Below are 23,451 nucleotides of genomic sequence, written 5' to 3'. Positions count from 1 at the left end.
ACTTTCACCCAATGACACACAGCTGCCAGTACTGAGATTAGAACCCCTACCTATCTAGTTATTTCTGCTATAGTTTTATGCAGTTATCAGACAAGCCACGGAGCTTATATGATTTATCCTAGTTCCAACGTACTTCTAAGGTGATTGAAATCAGTAGGCCTTGTAAAGTAGAGTGATGTGAAGTTTACAGGGTGGTACACAACTCAAAAATGTATAACCCATGCAGTATATGATTCTCACACACACACACACACACACACACACACACACACACACACACACACACACACACACACACACACACACACACACACACACTTGCCAGTATTGAGATTATAATCCCTGCCTATCTAATTATTTGTACTATAGTGTTATGCAGTTATCGCACATGCTGCTGAGCTTACTGGGCGGACAACTGGCCAATGGTGCTGATAACTGCACAGCTGTGATAAACTGTTACAGGTGCCAGAAAGTCTGCCTTCAGTTTTTCCCTTAACTCTTCTAGTTCTTTCTCTTCTACACTTCAAATAGCCTAATAGCTTTGCACTTCAACAGTTTTTTTATCAATTATTCTAGTACACCTGAGAGTCAACAGCAGTAGTCGTTCTTCACAAATTAGCTCCAGTACTTAGTAGTTATGACCACTCCTCCTGGCATGATTAAAGTGCAGTTCTCTGTCCTTTTTCCCATTAACCTGGTGCACTTGGGCATTCAGAGGCACTGTTGCAACTACCTTATGTACACATACATCCCTTTCCTCTAAACTCCCAACACTCAGACTTGTGAGAGATACCCCTATATCACCGAATTGGAAGACATGCACTCTCCAGCGAAGACTGGACTAACTCATCAAGAGGAGTAGGGTCAACACTTACAACACACCACATGGAACACATACCCCTTCAGAACACCCACTATCACAGCTGTGACATAGAAACAATATCCACACACCCACCTTCACAGAGGCACTCAATAGGCATTTACCCAAACAGCAGCGACCACCAAGACAGACACCTGCTTACCATCACAACACAGCACAAACCGCAGGACACATATTTCACCTACACAGTGTACCCCTCAACCTAAGCCCCAAAAGCTAACCATCTTGCCTGATATAGTAATCATAGGTGACTCAATAATGAGGCACACAGATGTCCCACTCACTAGGTTGAACATGGAGGAGGTAACAGTCAGCTGTTTATCAGGTGCCAGAATCCAACACTTAATACACTCAGTCAAGTCACTCCACAACAACTACAAGTATCACTCTATCATTGTCCATGTGTGTGTCAATGACCTGAGACACACCTTCATGTACTATATGGAAATAGACATGGTGAAGTTCTCAGATTATGTGGGCCAGGCAGGTATGACAGTAGTCTTGAGCAGTATACTACTGTCACCCAGAATGATACTGCAGTACAAACAACAAATGATTGACTTCAGCAATTCACTTAAGTGTCTGGTGTCACTCTCATGGGATCCAGTATCTGTCTGCTTGGAATGACATGATTGACAGACTGCGATGGCTTGCCAGAGGTGACCTGCATCTGTCACCCCTGGGTTTTCAAGTACTGGCTAAGTCTCTTGCCACCCCTATAGTGCCTTTTTAGTCAGTGTTCCACATCAAATTACCACCATAACAGCTATACATATGTGAATTCTGAGGGTCATGCTGCTCAACACTAGACTTCTACACTTCGAGATGCAACCACTCGAAGCACTCCTCAAAATGGAGAACATTGACATTTGTGCTGTAACAGAGACCCGGATTACATCAGCAGACAGCACCCCTACATTACCAGCCTATAACTCATTCCACACCACAGCCACAAAGGCAGTGATGTCTCCATATTAATAACAGATATGCACACATCCAGAGTAGTATCCCAGCATAATGCATCTGAGATACTTCAGGTTCAACTGACATTGGGTAATAGTGCAATCCAGGCCGCAGCCTGCTATAGGTCTACATCCATGTCCCTAGACTCTCAATCTACATTCTTCAACATCCTGGAATCTATCAAGGTCCAACCCATCACTCTCATACTAGGAGAGTTCAACTACCTCTCCATCAACTGGGAAAGATACTCAAACACCAATACAATGGCCCAACGCTTCCTGGAATTCATCAGTTCCAATGCCCTAGACCAGCCCATTCTGACACCCAGTAGAGGAAGCAACATCCCTGACCTGTGTTGATTACTAACATATGGGACCGTTGTTTGACAACAGTAGCCAATCTCTACCTGGTCAGATCCAACATAGACAAATCACCATGGAAATGCACATCTCATCCACACCCCCTGCAAAGGTAACCACCTTGAAAAACTTCTTCAGAGCTGACTTTGGACTCATAAGATCAGAGCTGGCTAATTTCACAGCACCCATTACAATGGAAAATACCTCCATGACTGCTGAATCATATACAAATGTACTGTATAAACATGTATTTCAATGCATGGAACTAGCATGCTGACAAGAACCATGAGTCTCTCCTGCAAACACTGGAGGCCAATCTGGTGGTCCCCTTCCATTAATAGCATTTATAACAGAAGGAAGAAACTGTTTCAGAAAAAGGTGCTGTCCCAAGAGTGGTAAAACTCCCTTATTAGCCTCAACAACAACTTGAGATCCCTCAGGAAATCATTAAAAGCCACTTATGATGGCGGAATTGCAGCAGGCACTAATAACAATCACAAATCCTTTTATTGTTACATCAAGAACCTCCATGCCAATACCTAGCAGTGCTCTGAGTTACTGCACAATGCTACCTCAACAGATATTTCTAACATTCTTGCCAACATACTCATTGCTAGCTTTACCCCTCTCTCCCCGCCTAGGGAACAATCAGAATGCCAGAAGAATGCCAGGCACTCAGGATTACTGCCACCCAGTTTACACCTGCATTGTCCATAGGCAAGAATACAGCTTCCATAGGACCACAAATTATCCCTGGCTGTGTTCTACATGAACTACAAAGATATCTGGCACCACATATTTGTGCCCTGTTCAGCCACAGCCTCACCTCAGGCTTTGTCCCTCCCAAATGGCGTACTGCTACTGTCATCCTTCTCCATACAAGTGTGGCAACTACAGATCCTGGGAATTATCAGTCCATTAGCCTGATGAGTCTGATATGTAGAGCTATGGAGTGCATCATCAGGGACCTGATTGACAAACATATAGGTAATCTCCTAACTCTGTACCCTACATGGTTTGGCTTTGTGGAAGGCAGAACATGCCTGCTCAACCTGGTTGAATTCTTTGAGTCAGTCAGCAGGGCTGTTTATAACAGTAAGGCACTGCATACAGCCTACATCAATCTGGCCAAGGCTCTTGATACCATAATTCAGTCAGGAATTATGGACGAACCCACCATACTAGGCATCAACCCCTGTATCACTAGGGAGGGGGGTGTAAATTGGCTCACAGATAGAACACACAGTGTGAAACTAGTGATCTCCAAGTCAGACTGCCAGTCAGTCACGAGTGGATTCCTACAGGGATCAGTCCTGAGTAATCTCCTGTTCAGCATCTACTTCTCAGGAGTTCAGGCCAACACAAAGGAACTCTGGCTGACCAAGTTCACAGACAACTGCAAGCTGGGAGCCATCATTAACTCCACAAGTGATGCAGGCATCCTACAGAGAGGCCTCACTGAGACCACTGACTGGTGGAGAAACCATGGCCTGAAGCTTAACACAACAAAATGCATCATCAGCCCCTTTGGTAAAATCTCAGTTACCACTAAGTACCACATTGATTGGAGTCCACTAAACACTGCAGGTGTTCTAAGATATCTCAGGACACAGATTGACAGCAACCTCTTCCCTTAACTGCCAGATTGCCACTGTGGTCAGGAAATCCTTCTGTGTGGCACATCTCATTACCAAGGGTTTTGCATCCAGGAAGAAAGAGGTCAGCATCTCTGTGTACTCTTCCCTCATTAATCCAATCATCAAGTATAATGGCCCATTTGGCATGTACCTCACTAGATGCCTGCATCACAATGAGGATCCTAGGCATTTAACACATGTCCTACACAGACATATTCAAAATAGTCCAGCTATTCTCTGCCTCATATCACCTACTTAGAGGAGATCCCTGCTTAACTTGCAAAGCCATGTCTGATCCAGCTCTTTTACAAATGCTACATCTAAAGACACCCCAATCTCTCTACACCACACACTGCAGGGACCTTGACCTCATTACCACTATCAACATAACATGCTGGAGGGACAGGTTCCTCACCCAGAGACTGCACATGCCCTGGAATAGACTTCCCATACATGTCAAGCAAAGCACCTAGATGACCCTGTTCCAGATAGATCTTGATGAGTGGATGGGTAATAGAAAGTTCACACCAGGGATCATTCCAATGGTTCTACTTGATGAGGGCACTGGGAACTAAAGTCGGGTGGCACAATGGCAGGAAACTTATGGGCTAGGCTTGTAACGGCTCCAGGATCATTAGCCTAGTACACATCTATGAACCTATAAGGGGAGTGACATCGGCATGACTGATAAAGTAGGCCAGTGGGTGGGTAACATATCAAAATACTTCTTTCCACAAACATACACACTTACTCACGCACTTATATACCCACACACACACATTTTCCAGATCTGAGAGTAGAACCCCTGCCTGTCTCATTATTTGTACTATAGTGTTACACAGTTATCACACAGGCTACAGACCTTACTAGGCTGAAAACTGGCCAAAGGTGCTGATAAAGGAAATTACATCAGCATGACTGATAAAGTATGCCAGTGGGTGGGAAACTTATCAAAACACATACACACTTTCACACATACTTTTACACCCACACCCAAATTTTTCAGATCTGAGAATAGAATCCCTGCCTATCTAGTTATTTGTACTATAGTGTTACACAGATATTGCATGTGCTACAGAGCTTAGTGGGCTAACAACTGGCCAAAGGTGCTGATAAGGGGAATGACATCAGCAGGACTGATAAAGTGGGGCAATGGGTGGGAGACTTATCAAAATACTTCTTATTATAAACATACACACACACACACACACACTCATTTGCCAGAGCTGAGATTAGAACCCCTGCCTAACTAGTGATTTGTACTATAGTGTTACGCAGTTATCACACATGTGATGGGCCTTACTGGGCTGACAGCTGGCCAAAGCTACCAGTAAGGGGAATGACGTCAGCAGGACGGATAAAGTGGAGCACTGGGAAGTGCTGTGGGTGGGAATTGCCTAAAACTGTTTCATCTACAAACACACACACAAACACCCTCACTCTCACATACACAACTGTCACACACACAGCTGTCAGTATTGAAATTAGAACCCCTATTTATCTAGTTATTTGTACTATACTGTTATGCAGTTATCACATGTGTTACAGAGCTTATAGGGCTGATTGGTGTCCAATGGTACTTCTAAGGAAAATGACAGCAGCAGATTTTGTGAAGTAGGGCAATGTGAAGTGTACTGAGTGGGAAGAGTCTCCTAATACTTGGACCTATGGACACACACACACACACACACACACACATATATATATATATATATATATATATATATATATATATATATATACACACACACACACAGGCAGGTGATGTGATATTATAAACTCAAGCTCAATGCTGTTACACAATGGGGCTCACCTTTTATGCTGGCACATGCAACTGTTTGCCACTGATATGCCACTGTCCACAGCAAGATATCACTGCATGCCATTCAGGGTATCCATGTGTGTGACTCACTCTGTCTGTGTCCCCTGTGTCTCTCTGTCTGTGTCACTGTCTGTGTCTCAGTTCCCCACATCTATGTGTGTGTATGATTGACATATATCTGTTGCCCATATATATCTATATATCTATATATATATATATATATATATATATATATATATAAATATATATATATATATATATATATATATATATATATATATATATATATATATATATATTTTTTTTTTTTTGTGTGTGTGTGTGTGTGTGTGTGTGTGTGTGCGCATCTCATGCAACAGATGCAGATATATCACATATGGGCCACCTACCGCTAACTGAGGGTAATCCTGTCTGATGTGTGAATGGGGGGGACAGTTATGGGTTACATAGCTGTCTGTATGCATGGACATTTATACACAATACAGTCATATATTCTGATGTGGGTTCTACCATGTCCTTAGATTCTCTAAGTGTAGGAGCATGCCCAGTGTGACCTTCTAAATGTGGGTGGGACTCCATTCTAGAGATAGGTGTACTCCAATCCAGGGTTTTTTGTGCTACAGCCATACCTCTCAGGAGTACACAGGACTTTCCTCAGGGTACTTGTTTTGTTTAGCAGTCATTTTCTGACATATCTTTAGTCTGAAACTGTAATGTATTGTGTCATTGCCTAGTGCCAGACATCCTCAGATCATCGCAGTGCTTTACAAGAGGAATACTAGTTGTATGATGCATAGACCAACATTATGAGAGCAGCTATGTAAATTCTTGCCCAACAAGGTCATTTGTGAGTTGTGGTACAGCCAGTGTAGTAAGGACACACAGCTGTGCAAACAATCCAGGAACCTGGTGATATACTGGCTGGGGATCTCCTGCTTGTGTGGTATCTTTCTAATCTGAGATGTCATATCCTTGTGTGTGCATACCTTTGACCTGTACATTGTTTGGCAGGTTGTCCAGGTGTTTGGCTAGAGGTGTCATCCTTTCTATGTAAACTTGTGTTTTTATGGTAAGTTAGTTACACATAATTGAAATGTGATGTTACAAAATAATACAGACATTACTGTTTCAGAATACATAACCTTCAGACAAATCCCACTACTGCACACCCCTCACCCTACCAACTTTTTCATTTTGTAAGGGTGATATTTACAACACATGGCTATCATTGTGCCTTTGTTCCAATTTTATTGCTGCCCTTGTCCAGACATCTTGCTGTCAGAGGTTGGGAGTTATGGGTATGGGTACAGAGTGCATTCACTTGTGCAGGCATGTCCATTATTTGTAAAAGCAAACATAAGAAAAAGGATTATTGAGAATGACCACTGACAACATTACTGCAAAGCACTTATAGTCACAAAAGCCTTGGCACCTCTGCTACACAGCCTTCAAGATGTCACTAATATGTGTAGTATATTCCAAATTGCACTGTGACTTCCATGTATGTCAGTGGCAGAGCAGTGGGTGTCACAGACATGATAAGAGTTGGCACTGCAGTTATTTGCACATGGCCCTATCAAAGGCAGCACTGTACCTAGGGCAGTACAAGAAGACTGCCAGGAGAATGTGCTGACCAGCTTCAGACAGTATTAACCACACATAAACATAGCTCATTCACCCCTGCATATTATGCACAGGCAACATATTTTCATGTATATTGGTACAGCCCGGCCAATATGCGGTATGCTGCTATTTCCATGCAAACATATATGTTACTGCATTTGTGTGGGTATATGTTGGGGCACACCTGTCAACAGTACACTTTTGTACAGACTGTGCTGATATTTGCTTTACATTTTCGTTCCACTTACCATATTATTGTGCCCTATCTTGGGAACTGGAGGCATATCAGTAAAGAGCCCGGGTCACATTGTACTGACATACATTTGAGTTTCAGACTTCTTACCCTTCATAGCCTTACTGCAACTGCGGGTCCTGCTGTGCTATCATATGTGAGTCTATAGGGGATTAATTAAACATTGTCACCATATGTGTGACTTTACCAGACATTTTTCTGTGGTTTTCTACAGTTGACTTGCTATGTGGGTCTGAGGGGTGGTTATGGGACCCCCACCCTGACATCCATGTCTGTGACCAATGACCCCCCCACTTAGCTGTCCCCACATATATACTGCAGTGGGATTTTCCACCTTGGATATTATTGCATAGTGTGTGGAGGCCAGTTTTGGCCAGACATTTCCTGGTGTCCCATATAACTGTCAGTTGTGTGCTGCTATCCCAGTAGGTCACCCCATTCCCTTGCTTGCATGCAGCATTACCATAGATATGCTAGCAGAACATACTATTCCACTGATTTATTGTTAAGAAGACTGACTTACCTTGTGATTGCAGCAGTTGTGAAGATGGTGCTTGAGGGCCGCCTATGTTGGATGCACACATTACACTGCCTATACGTGGTAAATTACAGGTAATGTGATGTGTGTGTCATCCATTTTACTGTGTGTGTGAGTCAGAGAGAGGTGTCTGTCCCTGAGGTCCTTACAGTGTCAGTGTGTGTGCTATGCATTGCCTTTTTGCCAAGGTGTGAGCATACTGGGTATGCCTTCATCTGCCTATAGGAGCAGGCTCAGGGGCCTCCTCCGGTGAGTCCCTCTGTGCCTGTGGAGACCTTGCCAATGGTGGTGGGCTATGTGGCCTTACTCTGTGCTGTTCCTGCTGCAGCTGTTCCCACAGGATCATATTGTGTAGCATGGCACATACTATAAACATGTGTACACATGTGGCTGGAGAGTACTGCAAGGCTCCACCAGATATGTCAAGACAGAGGAACCATGATTTGAGCATCCCAATCACACACACCCTATAATGATCTTGGTTTGTGTGTGCCTCATTATGGCATTCTTGTGTGGGTGTGTGTGCATTTCTGATGGGTGTCATCATCCATGGCTCCTGTGCATCACCAGTATCCCCTGCCAGATGGCCATATGGGATGCCCCCACTGTGACAAATGCCAGATGTGGGAGTCATGATAGCTTCCAGGGCTGCCATCACACACATTCATGATAATGCCTTGGGCATTGCACATGACCTGGTAGTTGATGGAGGGGAATCCCTTGTGGTTTATGTAGACCCTACCCTGTTCACTGGGTGGTGCTTTGATGTGGATGTGCATGCAGTCTATGGTATGGCACCCAGTACCTCTGGATATTCTGCTACATGGTGGAAGAGATGCATATTGCTGGTCCTCTCCTCATGGGTGTTGGGGAAGCAAATGTGCTCACCAGCATGTGGTAGCATGGCATCCAGGAACTGGCGGAGTACCATGGATGCAGATGTCTGTGAGACCCCCATGATATCCTCAGTAAGTCTTTGAAAAGTACCTGCAGCTAGAAATTTTAAGGCTACACATACCTTGGTATCCACTGGGATGGGTTCCCCTTTGTTGGTTCTAGGTCTGAGTTGAGGACAGCACAGCTGGGTGATTTGCTGAAGAATGTCTCTGTCCACCCTGTAGTTTTCTACTTTCTCCAGATCATGTAGCCCCTGGTAGGTCACCCTTGGTCTGAACTCTCTTCTCCTTCTTTTTGGTCTGTGGAGGTTGTCAGCATTATCCTCCTCTCCGCTGTCATCCTCTAGCACATACTGATGGATGAACACAATGGCAGCCCTTAACATTTTTCCAGTTAAAATTTCCCCACATGTATACACCAATGGTGCATAGCTTGTGGGAAAAAAACAGACTGTAAGGTGTTTTCATACTTTATACTGTTGTGCTGCAGATGATGCCTGTATGATTGGCTGACTAGCTGCCACCTATATTACTCATGGCTTTGATTTGGCCACTGTGAGTGTTAGAGGCATTACTGGTAATTTGTGCATGATTGCCTTTATTCTGCTGTTGGCCTTTTTTAATTATTCTTTACTTACATCTACTCCACATTTTCAGGTATGCAGCCACCTGACAACTGTATTTTAGTGTGCTTTGCATGACCCATTGTAAGTTGCAAGAGTCCCATATTAGTGATTTCTATTTCATTTCTCCTTTATTCTGCTGTTGACCTTTATTTCTTTTTTTTACATCTCCTCCCATTTTCAGCTATGCAGCCACCTGCCAGCTGTAGCACTGAGTGATTTCAATGGCCCATTGTGAGTTGCAGAATCCCATATTGCTGATTTGTACTGAATTTCCCTTGTTCTGCTATTTCCTTTTTATCTATATCCTTCCTGTTTAAGCCCAGCACATGGCATAGACCCATTTAGCTAGTGTAAACAGCAAAAAATGGCCCTCCCCTGGGCACGAACATGCTCCTTAGTTCATGGAATAAGGCTATACAGCCTCAAACACACACCCTCACTTAGCTGTGCTTAGCTAAGCACAAACCCATGCAACGAAGCTCCAATGTGCTTATACCAACCATGACACACCCCCTTTTCATGGTAGTTACTCCTCCTCACTACACGATGATGTTCGAGTACCTACACAGTGCAGTGTGAGACTTAGGAAAATTTTGTGATTTATAGGTTCATAGGTTCATAGGTTCATAGGCAGGTACTAGGCTATCGTCCCTAGGGCCTATAGAAGCCTAGCCATAATGATTCCCTGGCTATTGGTTTCCACAAATATTTACTTTCCTGGACTCCTGTCTATCAGGGCTACTGATGTGATCCCCAGGGTGAATTACTTATCTCCCATCCAGTCATTAAGGTGTCTGCCTGACATGTATGGGCATTTAGCTTGAGCCCATGGCTCTGGCACCAGGCATCTGTTTCGGTAAGGCCCTTTTGTAGTATATCCACATCATTTGTGGATACAGTAATGGCTCCCCACTTACAATCATCTGCGAACATTGTAAGCCAGAGTCCCTTAGTGCTGGCCTGTACTTCAGAGAAGTAGACGCCAAACAAGAGTGGTCCCAGGACTGAACCCTGCGGTACACCACTTGTCACTTATCTGGAGCTGGATTTGGAGTTGGCTACTTTTACAGTGTGTGTGTTCTGTCAGTAAGCCAGTTTGCAACCCATCGAGTGACATAGTGATTAATGCCCAGCTTGGTAAGTTTATCTATGATTCCAGAGTGAGGGATAGTGTTGAAAGCCTTTGTGAGGTCCAAGTAGGCTGTGTGAACCAACTTACCCTTGTATACAGCTCTGGAGACTGATTCAAAGAAGTCGATCAGGTTCAGGAGGCAAGATCAGCCCTTCACGAACCCAAACTGGGTGGGGTCCAGTGTTTGAAGGGTGCCAATGTTTTTGTTTATAAGTTCCATGATAATATGTTTCATAGCCTTGCAGATCAGGCTCATCAGACTGATGGGATGGTAGTTCCTGGGATCCAAAGTGGATCCCCCCTTGTGGAGGGAGTATAAGTCCCCTCATTAACATATCCCACTGCCTTAGTCCGTAGTTACTGCACTACACAAGAGTCTTCCCCCTTAGCACCACTGTTCCCTGCCATTGTTTTGATTCTGCTTGCCATTGAGTATAATGGCAAAATGTAGGTTTCCTTAAAATTGACTTTTCACTATTTTTTTTACCATACAATCCCGTTTGCATGGCGATGCCCTATACTTCAACTGTCGAGATCGGCCACAGTAAAATAAACTTTTATTTTTAGTAAAATTAAGAGGTTTTCCATGCCAATGGCCATATATTTGGCCATTGGCATGCCTTCAGATTAGGGTACATGCTTTTATTGGAGCTGTCATAGCTCCGTTTTTATTTTTGCAGGAATGTATTCAGCTAGTAGCCGAATACATTTCTGCACTTTACACTGTTCCTGCACGGTTACCTGCCTGCTTTGTGGATCACTAATTCAACTCATTTACATGATTTTTACCAGCAAATGAGGTAATTAGCATCCTGCATGGGTTTCCTTGCATGAACAGTGTTGGCTCACTCGAGCACTTCAAAATGGCATGTGCATGGACCGCTCGGCAGCCATATTCCATGCAGGAGTAGTGTAGCCACTCCTGCATAGAATATGGCTGCCGAGTGATCCAGGAACATGCTGTTTTGACATGCACAAGCAAGCCAACACTGTTCCTGCCAGGATTTTAATTACCTCATTTGCTGGTGAAAATGTGTAAAAAGCATTTGTGAATCCCACGGAATCTGTGCAGCTCATTAACACACAAAAAGTGCAGAAAGGGGGTTCACATTTAAAGCTACCAAGCCTTTCTATAATGTCCTTTGTAAACATCCCTTCTATGTAAGACTTAATGATTTTGCCTTTTTTGAAAATAAAAGAAGGACCAGGGTCCAGAATCTTGCTCAACAGTTTATGAATAGACAAAATGGACCAATTATCTCAAACTATCCTTTTTATTGCATGGCTATCTTTACTGAAAGTTAATATCATACTTTTAGTTTTTTTCTTTACTTTCATCTGTGTAGTGAGTTCTGTAATCATGGACTTCATATAACAAAGTGTTTTCCTTGCTTTGAGGTCCTCAAATATATATTTGACAGTTACGCCTTCATATCACCTCTCAAGAAAATCTCTTTGGAAGTCCTTCAAGTTCTTTAAAAAGTAGCTGTTTTTCTGGACACCCTAGAAATCCACATACCCTATTACTTTATTTGATTATGCTTAGTCACTTGTGAGTGAATGTTGCTGGCATGAAGCAGTACTTATTTATTTATTTATTGGCATTTGATTACTGAGATAGTCCACTGGCCATGAGCCCATTTTTAGTGCAGGCCCGGGGACAAAAACTCTAGTACATGTAAAATCTTGAACAATTAAAATAAAATTGTACAGCCAAGTTAACTTCAGAAGTTCAAGCTAAATATGATTTTGAATTCATACATATATAGGTACATACAAAAGAGCACATAAATAAAAAGAAAAAAAAAATTACAGGGAACTTGAGTTCAGAGGTTCAGTATACATATGATTCTGTAATTTATACATACATACAGAAGAAACTTATAGATCACAGTTGAATAATGAAAACATTTTGAGAGGGGGAAATAGTGTTTGCATGGGTGTAAACGTAGAGAAAAATGGAAAATTGTCCTTCAGATGCTGAAGTAAGAATAAAGTTTGATATAGGAATTAAGATAGATATATAGGGATATATAACAATTAGCAAGTGAGCAGTACGTTAAGGTAATAGTGAGGTAAGGAAGAAGAAGAGGTTAGGCATGAACTGCAAGTGGTGTAGAGCAGTTACAGCAACAAATGGAGGAAAGATAGTTATGTAAGGAAGTTTTAAAAGGAGCAATATGAGTTTTGGATCTAACAGTGACAGGAAGAGAGTTCCAGAGTCTGGCTACAGAGCAGGAGCATAGAAGTTGGCCTGCAAGACATTTTGGTTTATGTATCTGTAGAAGATGTTGATTTTCCGATCTAAGGGAAATGTTGAGTAGGTAGTTGCTGAGTAAGGTAAGAAGGGTAAGTTAACCTAGGTGGGTATGCAAAAGTTAACTTAGGTGGGCATGCAAAATAAATCATTGTATGTTATTGTGAATGACTGTGCTTATAGCTGAGATCCAGAAAACTAACCTGACAGTAATCATGATGAGTAGTAAATTCACCTAATAAGCAAGTTAGCAAAACAATCTGCAACCTGTCTACCTTAACGCAAAGACTTTTATTACTACACTTTTGTGGCTCATCTGGTCAGCATAAAACAGACGAACATTTGTGGGTTCAGTTCAAGCAGCTTTATTACACACAAACACATCAGGAATGAGGCTTTGTAATGTAAACTTAAACAAACATAAACAGACTGACTACAACCCTCATACATGTTAACACTCTGGCTGTTCTCTCAAAATAGCACTGCTGCCTGCACATGCTCAGTATTTATACGAATGTGCTACATCTGGAAATGCTTTTTAAAGGTACATACGCATGCTCTTATCTACATCCTCCCTCTTTGAGAAATAGTCCTTATATGAAATGACAGTATTCAATGACATGCAGTTTACATAAATGATCTTTTGACATGCAGTTATACAGAACTAATTATTTGACATGCAGTCATACAAAATCAGACACATATAAAACAATCATGTCCAGGCTGCTGTGTATTTTACACTAGGCCTGGAAATATGGCCTGATCATGTAACATAAAAGTCAGAATTGGCTGTAGCAATGAAGGCTGTCTTAAAGGAATGTTCAACTGTTGGGACAACTGGGACATCATCAGGAATAGGAATGGATACTGTGACATGTTTTTCAGTACAAACATTGTCAGGGTTGCTCTGAGATCTAGAGTCTGTATAACAGGTACGATGCTGCAATATCATTTCTGATAGAGGAAGAAGATGTCTGTGGTTTCTCCTGTACTCTGTACCCTAAAATTCCACTAAGTAGGATCTCTGCTCGGTACATATACCTCTCACTTGACCAGTTAGATCAAAGCCTTTCGCCGTTTACATCCTCACTGTCTCTCCTTCTTTTAACGAATGAAGAAATCTGCTCATTGTATCATAGCTGGATTTTTGAGAAGAACGCTTCTTAGAAAGTTGGGCTTTAATTGCTCTGCTGTTTTTAACATTAGGCACCAACAAACTAGAACTGATAAGCAAGGATGTTCTGGTTTGCCTAGATAGAAGTCTCTGAGCAGGCAAGCCAAGTAGGTTGTCATGGGGTATATTTCTAAGATTAAGTAAATTCAAGCAGATATCAGTATTGTCATGTTTTGACCTCTCCAGTAACTGCTTTGCACTCTGTACTGCACATTCAGCAAGGCCGTTTGACTGTGGATATTCAGAACTGCTAGTAACATGGAGACAATCCCACTCTTTTGCAAATCTGTGAAACAACTGACTGGTAAATAGAGAACCGTTGTCAGAAATAACTTTGTGTGGACTGCCATGGACTGAGAAATTACATTTCATCTTAGTAATAACAGCACTGATGTTAGGTTAGGTAGAAAATCAATCTCAAACCAGTTTGAATAAGTCTACCAACACTAAGTAATGTTCACAGTTCCACTCAAATATGTCAGTTGCTACTGTTGACCAAGGCAGTTCATGAATTTGTCTTAGCTGAAGTGACTCTTTTTGTAAATCCAGCTTAGCACTGTTGCATACTGCACAAGAAGAAAGCATTTTATCAATGTCTTTCACTAGAGAGGGCCAAAATACTAGTCATCTCACCCTTCTTTTGGTAGAATCGGAACCTAGGTAGCTACAATGTAAAATCTGAATGATTCACATTGTAAGGATGTAGGAACAATAACTTTTGGACCTTTGAAAATGATACCATCTTCCATCAACATCTCATCTCTCTATGGAAAGTAAGGTTGCAGTTCTGGCAGTACACAGGATTTCTTTGGTTACCATCCTACATTGATGAAGTGGTTGAGCCTTTGCAAAATTGGATGTGTCTTTGTATGATCTCTCAGCTCATCAGGCCTTGTAGTAGAAAAGTTGCACACTTTCCTGACATCAAAGTAAAAATTCTCTGCATCAAGCTGTTCTGTTGTATTTCTGGGTGGTCTGGATAAGGTATCAGCCAGATAAAGAAGTTTACCCTTTGTATAGACCATTTTGAAATTGTAGTTTTTTCAATTTGGGCATCATTTTTGCAGTCTTACTGTACTGGAATGCATAGGCTTCATTAAAATAGTGACTAGAGGTTAATGGTCAGTTTCTATCTGGATAGCTCAGCCATAAATATAATCATGGAACTTCGAACATGCAAACACAATTGTCAAACATTCCTTCTCAGTTTGAGAATTCTGCATCTCAGTTTGGGTAAGAGTTTTGCCCTATTAAAGAACAACTGCACCAAGTAAGAACTTTGAAGCATGACAGGAAAGAACTATTGGTTTATGGACATCATAGCATCTTAATGTAGGCAGGTTAGCAATTTGCTGTTTGAGGTTATCAAATGCTCTTTGGTGTTATTTTAACCATGACCATACAACATTTCTGTGTGCCAGCTCTCTTAAAGGTGCTGATAACTCACAAAAGTCAGGGATAAATTTGCCCAAATAGTTAACGATACCAAGATAATGCTGTAAGGCTTGGACATTTATCTGGAGCTGGCGTCTCAGGAATGGCTGCTTGCTTGAAAGGATCTGGTCATGAGCCTGTACTGGTAAATAAATGACCTACATAAGTAACCTCTGTTAGTCTGAATTTGCATTTCAGAGGATTGAGCTTTAAATTCACTTCACCCTCTCTGTCCAGAACTTTTCTGAGGTTTCTATCATACTCAGCTTCGCCATTACCTCCAACCAGTAAATCATCAACTATTATTGCACACTGGCAGCCTGAAAAAATTTGCTCCATTGCACGACTTCTCTAGCAGAATGTATTCCAAAAGGCATCCTGAGGAATCTATATCTACCAAATGGGGTACTGAATGTAGTTAGTAGTGAATATTTACAGTCAAGAAATTCTTGACAAAATCAACTCTTTGCATCTAAGACAGAAAAAAACAGTAGCATTTGACATGAGGGTGGCAGTTTCCTCAACTGTATGCATAGGACAATGAGGTCTTTTTAATGCCTTTTTCAAGTCTCTTGGGTCAATGCATATTCTAATTTCATATGTTTTTTTTTCTTATGAGCAGCTACCATGGAAGATACCCACTCAGTTGGTTCAGTGACTGGACAAATCACACTTTGCTGCACCATTTTGTCTAACTGGACCTTGACTTTGTCCTGCTTAGCTATTGGAAGTCTTCTTGCTAACCTGACCACTGGACTGATCTTTGGGCCTACTTTCATGGAGTACACAACTGGAAATTTGCCTAGCTTGTCGTCAAAAACATCAGCATACTCTGAGAAAATAGCATCAGTAAAGCTGAAACTGGAATATGTGCTTATATGGCGCACTTCTTTGGTAAACGAAAGCAATTTCATTCTCAAACTGTTTCTGAGACCTAATAATGACTGCACAGGGCTTCTGACTACATAAAATTGCAAGCTGTAATGTCTCCAGCCGAATAGCATGAAAGCATTACTGAGCCTTCTGTTTGAATCTCTTCACCTCCATAAAAAACAACCTTCGCACAATTGACCAATTTAAGTTGCTCACCAGCTCTCACTTTAGCAAATGTTTCTGCTGACATTACATTACACTTTGAAGCAGTGTCTACTTTGAGCTCTGTGGGTTTACCATTGACCAGGAGAGTATAAAATACTTCATTCTTTGCCAATAAATCTACTGCATTGCCCTTCTCACCAACCACTGATACACCATCTACACAGAAAGTAGAGTTGTAGCTCTATATGATCAACTGCCTTTTTTGCGTGACCTTTCTCAATAACTGAATGAGGCTTGCTTGATTTACAAATCTTTTGAAAATGGTTCCATTTTTTTATATTTGTGGCATCGCTGACCAAATGCTATGCACTTCTCTCATTTAAAATCATGATTGGCTCAACAATTGCAACAGTTAACAAAAAGACTTGACTTGGGTTTTTCTGATGCACTCTTATACTCCACTGAGCATGTCCTTTTTACTGAGCTAGACTTGGAACTAGCTGGAAAGCTATGGGTTCTCCCTGCCACACCCACAGAGGTTGCAGCTGCCATGTGCTTGGGCCTGTTTCTACTTGCCATGTATTGCATGCTGTCAATGTTTGCTTGAGAGGCTGACAAAACCATGCTCTTATCACTTATAAGCATACTCGTGTGCCTTTCTGCAAGCTCATGGATTTGACAAATATCTATGTCTTTGCTTAACATTAAATCACTTTCACAAAGCAAAATATTTCTTACTGCAGCATTTTTAATACCACACACAAGTCTTTCCTTTATTAAATCATCTTTAAAATCATCAAATCTGCAGGTCTTAGCCTTATTTCTTAAGTCAGTGATATAAGCTGCAAATGTTTAACCTGAGTTTTGGTCTCTTGTATAAAATAAATGCCTCTCTAATGTAACATTTATCTAGGTGGTGCACATTTCTCTAAATATATGTTTAAAGCACACAGGGTCTTCCCTTGATTCATCTGGTACCACAATATGATGGTTTTCTCCCTCTCCTGCATATGCTCTCTTTCAATGGCTTCTGACCTAGCTAAGTTAAGCCAAATGAATGCCCTCGTATGTGTATCTTTGTCAGAAAAAGCTGCTTGTATGAAAATATCATAATCCTGTTTGAATACTTTCCAATTCTCTGCTATATTACGATCAAACACAAGTGGATCCAGTCTGCGAAATGCCTCTGCCATATTAACACACAGTAGTGAAGGTGCTTGAAATCATGTATGAACATACACACACACAAATAAATATATGCCAAAACTTTATGCCAGTACTTGTAATTATGCCCAATAGCACAACAAACTCTTTGAAATAATTGTACTTTGCCAAATAAGTCTCCATAGCACATGAACACTTTGAAATCACTATACTTTATGAAACCACTCAATGTAAGGAATTCTTTGAAATGACTACACTTTGCAAATAAACTGCACATGGCAGAAGAAGCTCAGAGTAAGGAACACGTTGAGATGAATGCACTTTGCAAATAAACTGTATACAGCACAAGAAACATATCAAAATGGCTGTACTTTGACTGCACTTTGCAATATAACTGTACTTTGCACACAGCAAACTCTTTTAAATAATTGCACCACAATAAAGCACACACTCTGCAAACACGTTGCACACTCTGAGATATTTTGAACATCTCTAATTATGCTTTGAATGGCTATAATCAATGTTAAATAGTAATTTGTACCCAAACACAGTATTTTACTAAAAAAAATGCAGTTGCCTTGTTTTGCATGCTTAATTTCTCCTTTTATTGGACTTGTTATACTCTTTTAATCTCGTATCATGCTCATTATACTTTTCTTGTGCCTGTTTTACTTTAACCATGTTCGTTATACAAACCAAAGGCAATTCTGAGCCCCATATGAATAGTTCTGCTAGTTTTATCAAATATCACGGTTTCAAACATTTTGTTTAATTAATGATGCGGTTTGTGCCTTTCGTTTGCTTAATAATGAGTTTTTGTGCTACTCATTTGATTAATAATGCATTTTATGCCTTATAAATGCACCTTTTCATTTTTTTTACCAAATAAATCATTTCTGTAGTTTTCTTTACCTTTAGCTCATTTCTGGCCCTTTTTTGTTTGTCTGAGCTCCATTTCACTCATTCTGCTTACTCTGCCTTTTACTCTTCAACTCTGCACGTCATGGCTCAAAGAAGTTGTTTTGATCCTGGTTCTGACACTATTTCGCACATCTGGTCAGGAAAAAACAGACAAACATTCATGGGTTCAGTTCAAGCAGCTTTATTACACACAAACACATCAGAAATGAGGCTTTCTAACTTAAACTTATAAACAGACTGACTACAATACTCATACATGTTAACAGGCTGGCTGTTTTCTCAAAATGGCACTGCTGCCTGCATGTGCTCAGTGTTAATATGCACGTGCTACATTTGGAAATGCTTCATAAAGGTACATACCTACATGGATCTACAACTTTCATCCATTAGACTATTATGAAAATACTCCCAGCAGATGATACCAAGAATAAATTTAATACAATTTCCTTCATCATCTTAAATAACCTTGCACCCTCATAAAAGAAAGAGACTAAAAAATAAACAATGTAACTTGACTTTACAAAAAAGTAATCTAATCCTAATGCAGGTCAGAGACAAAGTTAAGACCATCATACACTTAAAACCCCACAGACTCTCCTGTATTATACAAAGTTCTGCAACAAGGAGTAAAATTAATAAATGTAGAAAAAAACATATTGCAACAATATTCAGAATAATAGTGTATACAATCTTATAAAAAATTCTAGTCATCACTTAAAAAATATTGCATCCTAGCCAAACATTCAATGCCAGTCCCTTTTCAAACAAGCCAGCACTTGAAACTACCATACTATTCAACTTTTACATTATGGACAATATAGCTTCCATTAATAAAGACATCCATACTTCCATTCCCACCACTGCTCAATAGCCACAAACCAGCATATTGACATTCATCTTAGAACTTGTCCCTACAGCCAATATAAAATGACTCTTAAGTAAACTGAAACTATGTACCACCTCTGCTGATAGTCTACCAAGTGATTACCTTAAACTGGCAGCTAGGAGTATTGCCTATTCAGTTTTTATCCTTATTAATAGGTCCATTCATGAATCCTATGTTCCTTCCCTCTGGAAAAAAAAATCTTCCATTCATCCTCTTCACAAAGGTGACAATTCAACAGATATTATAAACTTTAGAGCCACAGTAATTGTATCCCCTCTCCAAAATATTACATACATGTATATAAAAGGAGTTGTTAAAATATTTCCTTTTGGAAAGTGCTAACCCCATGAAACACATTTTCCATCCATCTCATGGTACCAATACTGCAATTTTATCCTTCACAAATGCTGTCAACAAAACCAGGGACATGGACAAACTAGTATCCTCCTTATTCATATACATATCCAAGGCCTTTGATATACTTTGCAATAGCAAACTCCTGCTTCAGATGTCCTAACTAGGATTCTCACCATCTACCCTCCAGTGGTTCAAAATACTAATCAGCAAAATGGCACTCTATAATCTCCCTCTACCTCATACTTACCACTGGCATTCTGCAGGGCTTCATCCTTGTCTTCCTCCTCTTTAATACTTTCACAGATACACTCCATGCAGACATCCCATATGTTTCACTAAATCAGTAAGCAGACAACTCCACACTAATATATTCACCTGACAATCTAGCACATCTCCAACATAATCACGCAATACAATTTCTCAGCTACTGAAAAATGGCAGCCTAATTCACAACTCATGCTCACCCCGCACAAAAAAAGAAAAGAAAAAAAAAAACTATGACTCTTCTTCCCAATCAGTCTCTCATAAAAAAGCCTAATTTTCCAAATATCACTATTATTGAAGTCATCTTTCACACCAAATTACTAGAAATGATAGTAGATGACTAACTTAAACTTGACCTGCATATACAAAACTCCATTAAAAAACACCAAAAACTAGGCATGCTCTACAGAGCCAAAAACTTCCTACCACAACAGTACTTACTTTAGCTACTACCTACTTCCTTCTTTAGGTTTCCTGTGACACTTCATCCTCACAAACTTCTGAGGGTTTACTAACAAAAACATTTGAGCAATGGTATAATAAAGTTGCTAAATTTGCAGGAAATACCCCTTATCTAAGCCATCATTGCAAGGCAATAAAAACTGACAAGTGCTTAGAGCTACTCCACTATTTAACAGGCATACAGCTTACAAAAATCATACACTACCCCTCTACCTGTCCTGCATTAAACAGGACACTACTCAACTATGCTCCTGATCGATTAGTACAATCTAACAAAAATGTCTAATTTTACATAAAGTAACCAAGCAGACCAGATACAGGTTTAAACTCTTACACTGTCACTAAATCATGGCCCTCTATACCCATATCTTTAGGTCAACTCCTTCTCTCCAATCATTCAAAACTGCTCTAAAAGCCTTCCTATATAATACATGGCTGTGTTCCTGTTGTACACAAGCCTACACAAGTACCATTATAATAAAAATCAACTTCTCCTAACTACACTCTACCCCATTCTCACTCACCCTTCCCTCGACTCAACCAGCTTTTTGACTCTCTCAATCTCTCTTTCTCTCGCTGTGTCTTGACTTCACTCTTCTCTCTTATGACATTATTTTACTCTTCCCAGTGATGTGGTCAGAGGTGTGCTCAAGGATTTTTAGATTGCACTGAAGATTCCTTTAGTAATTTATTTTATAGGAATAGTCTAGGATCTGAAAATCCTTTTTTCATTTTTCATTTTCATTATTCTTGTGGGTATTTTATAGGATTTTTTTTAGTTTTAGAGCTGTTTTTTTTTTACTATTATTATTTTGTCATTTATTTGTTGGCATAAAGTTTGCAAAGATTTCTTTAAAACATAATTGTGTATACTTATTTTTACTAGGTAAGTATAATTACCTACTTATTTTGGTATGCTAGGTCCCCACCAATCATAGCGCATAACATACCTGTCACCAGTTATCTGCCTAGTATCTCCAGAGAGCAGGTCATAGCCATACTCTCCAAGGCCAAAACCAGGGCCTCTATGGGACCAGACAACATCACAGGCCGCCTATTAAATGGTCTAAAACAGGAGTTAGTGAAACTGCTGAGCACGCTCTTCAGTCTTAGTCTTAGCACTGTCTTTGCCCCAGCTGAGTAGAAAACAACCTAATCCCCTTGCACAAAGGGGGTCCCTCCACTGACCCTGACAACTATAAACACATAAGCCTAGCCAGTCTTATCTACAAGGCCATGGACAGAATCATCATGGATCTTATCAACAAGAATATAAGTGACCTTCAATCTCTTGATCTGACCCAGTTTGACTTTGTTAAGGGCAGATCTTGCCTGCTAAACCTGGTGGACTGCTTCGAGAATGTCATCAAGGCTCTGGATGAAGGCAAAACAGTTCACACTGCCTATCTTGACCTAGACACGGCCTTTGACACAATTCCTTGCTCAGGCATCATTGAGAAACTCACCTAATTCGGGACACATGTAGGTTTGGTAAAGCAGAACTGGAAACAGTTACAAACCTTGTTGCTGGTTGTGATATACTAATGGCAGAAGGACTGTATACTGAAATGCATAATAGTGCGGCAAGACTATTGCACTGGGGATTGTGCAAACATTATCATACTGAAATAGTTGAAAAACACTGGAAACATGAGCCACAAAGCATCACAGAAAATGATGAAGTTCTACATCACATGGGATCACCCATTACCAAAAGTTCAAAAGACAGATGCAAGAAAATAAGATATAGTGGTCCATGACAAGAAGACAAAAGTAGCATTGATCATTGAAATTGCTACACCCAGTCACTACAGTGTCTTTCATACAGAAAGACACAAAGTCATAAAATATCAGGATTTGCAGGCAGAAATGAGAGCAATGTAGAAGAAAGATACCCAGACAGTCCCAATAATAGTAGCAGCAATGGGTCTTATAAAAAAATAATCTACAATCATACTTAGATATGTTACCAATACATGTAACTCTATGAATTGCAGAAGGAGCCATTACTGGGCACATTGCAGGTGCTACAAAGAGCACTTCTGGATGACATCTAAGATTGAAACAATACTAATTTCATGAACTTTAACTTAGGAATGGGGTCCATTCCTGTCATGGAAAGCATTTGTCCTTCCTCTCCACAAAGGGGGCTCTAATTCAGACATCTCAAACTTCCATCCTGTTGCCATACTTTCCCCCAGCTCCAAAATTCTGGAGAAATGCATACATACCCAGCTCATAAACCACTTAATAAGCCATCAAATGCTCTCTCCTACTCGGCACAGCTTTAGACCTGGGCATAGCACCAACACTGCCCTAATTTCCTTCTTAGACACAGTAAATAGAGCCCGTGATGCCAGTTCCTTAGTCTCTGCTCTCTTTCTAGATTTGTCTAAAGCATTTGATACTATCTCACACTCCCTCCTGCTAACTAAACTCTCCAACCTTAACCTAGGTTCCCTTGCCCTAAAATGGTTTACAAGCTATCTCAGCAATAGACACCAGGCTACCACATGGCAGCACTCCTCCTCTCCTTTCAACAGCACTAACACAGGTGTCCCTCAAGGTTCTATTCTCGGTCCCCTATTATTCAGCATATTTATTAATGACTTTCACAATTCCTTACCCAACAATACTGTCATCCAATATGCTGATGATTCAACCATCCTCTGCTCTTCCAAATCTTCCTCTGTTCTGCAACATCTTACCCAAGAAGCCTTTACTTCTACTGAAACATGGATGACCCAAAACCACCTAACCCTTAA

Source organism: Protopterus annectens, chromosome 3.part1 (genome assembly GCF_019279795.1).
Source record: "Protopterus annectens isolate FY-2018-M chromosome 3.part1, PAN1.0, whole genome shotgun sequence".
NCBI classification, from domain to species: Eukaryota; Metazoa; Chordata; order Ceratodontiformes; family Protopteridae; genus Protopterus; species Protopterus annectens.
This window is presented reverse-complemented; position numbering follows the sequence as displayed.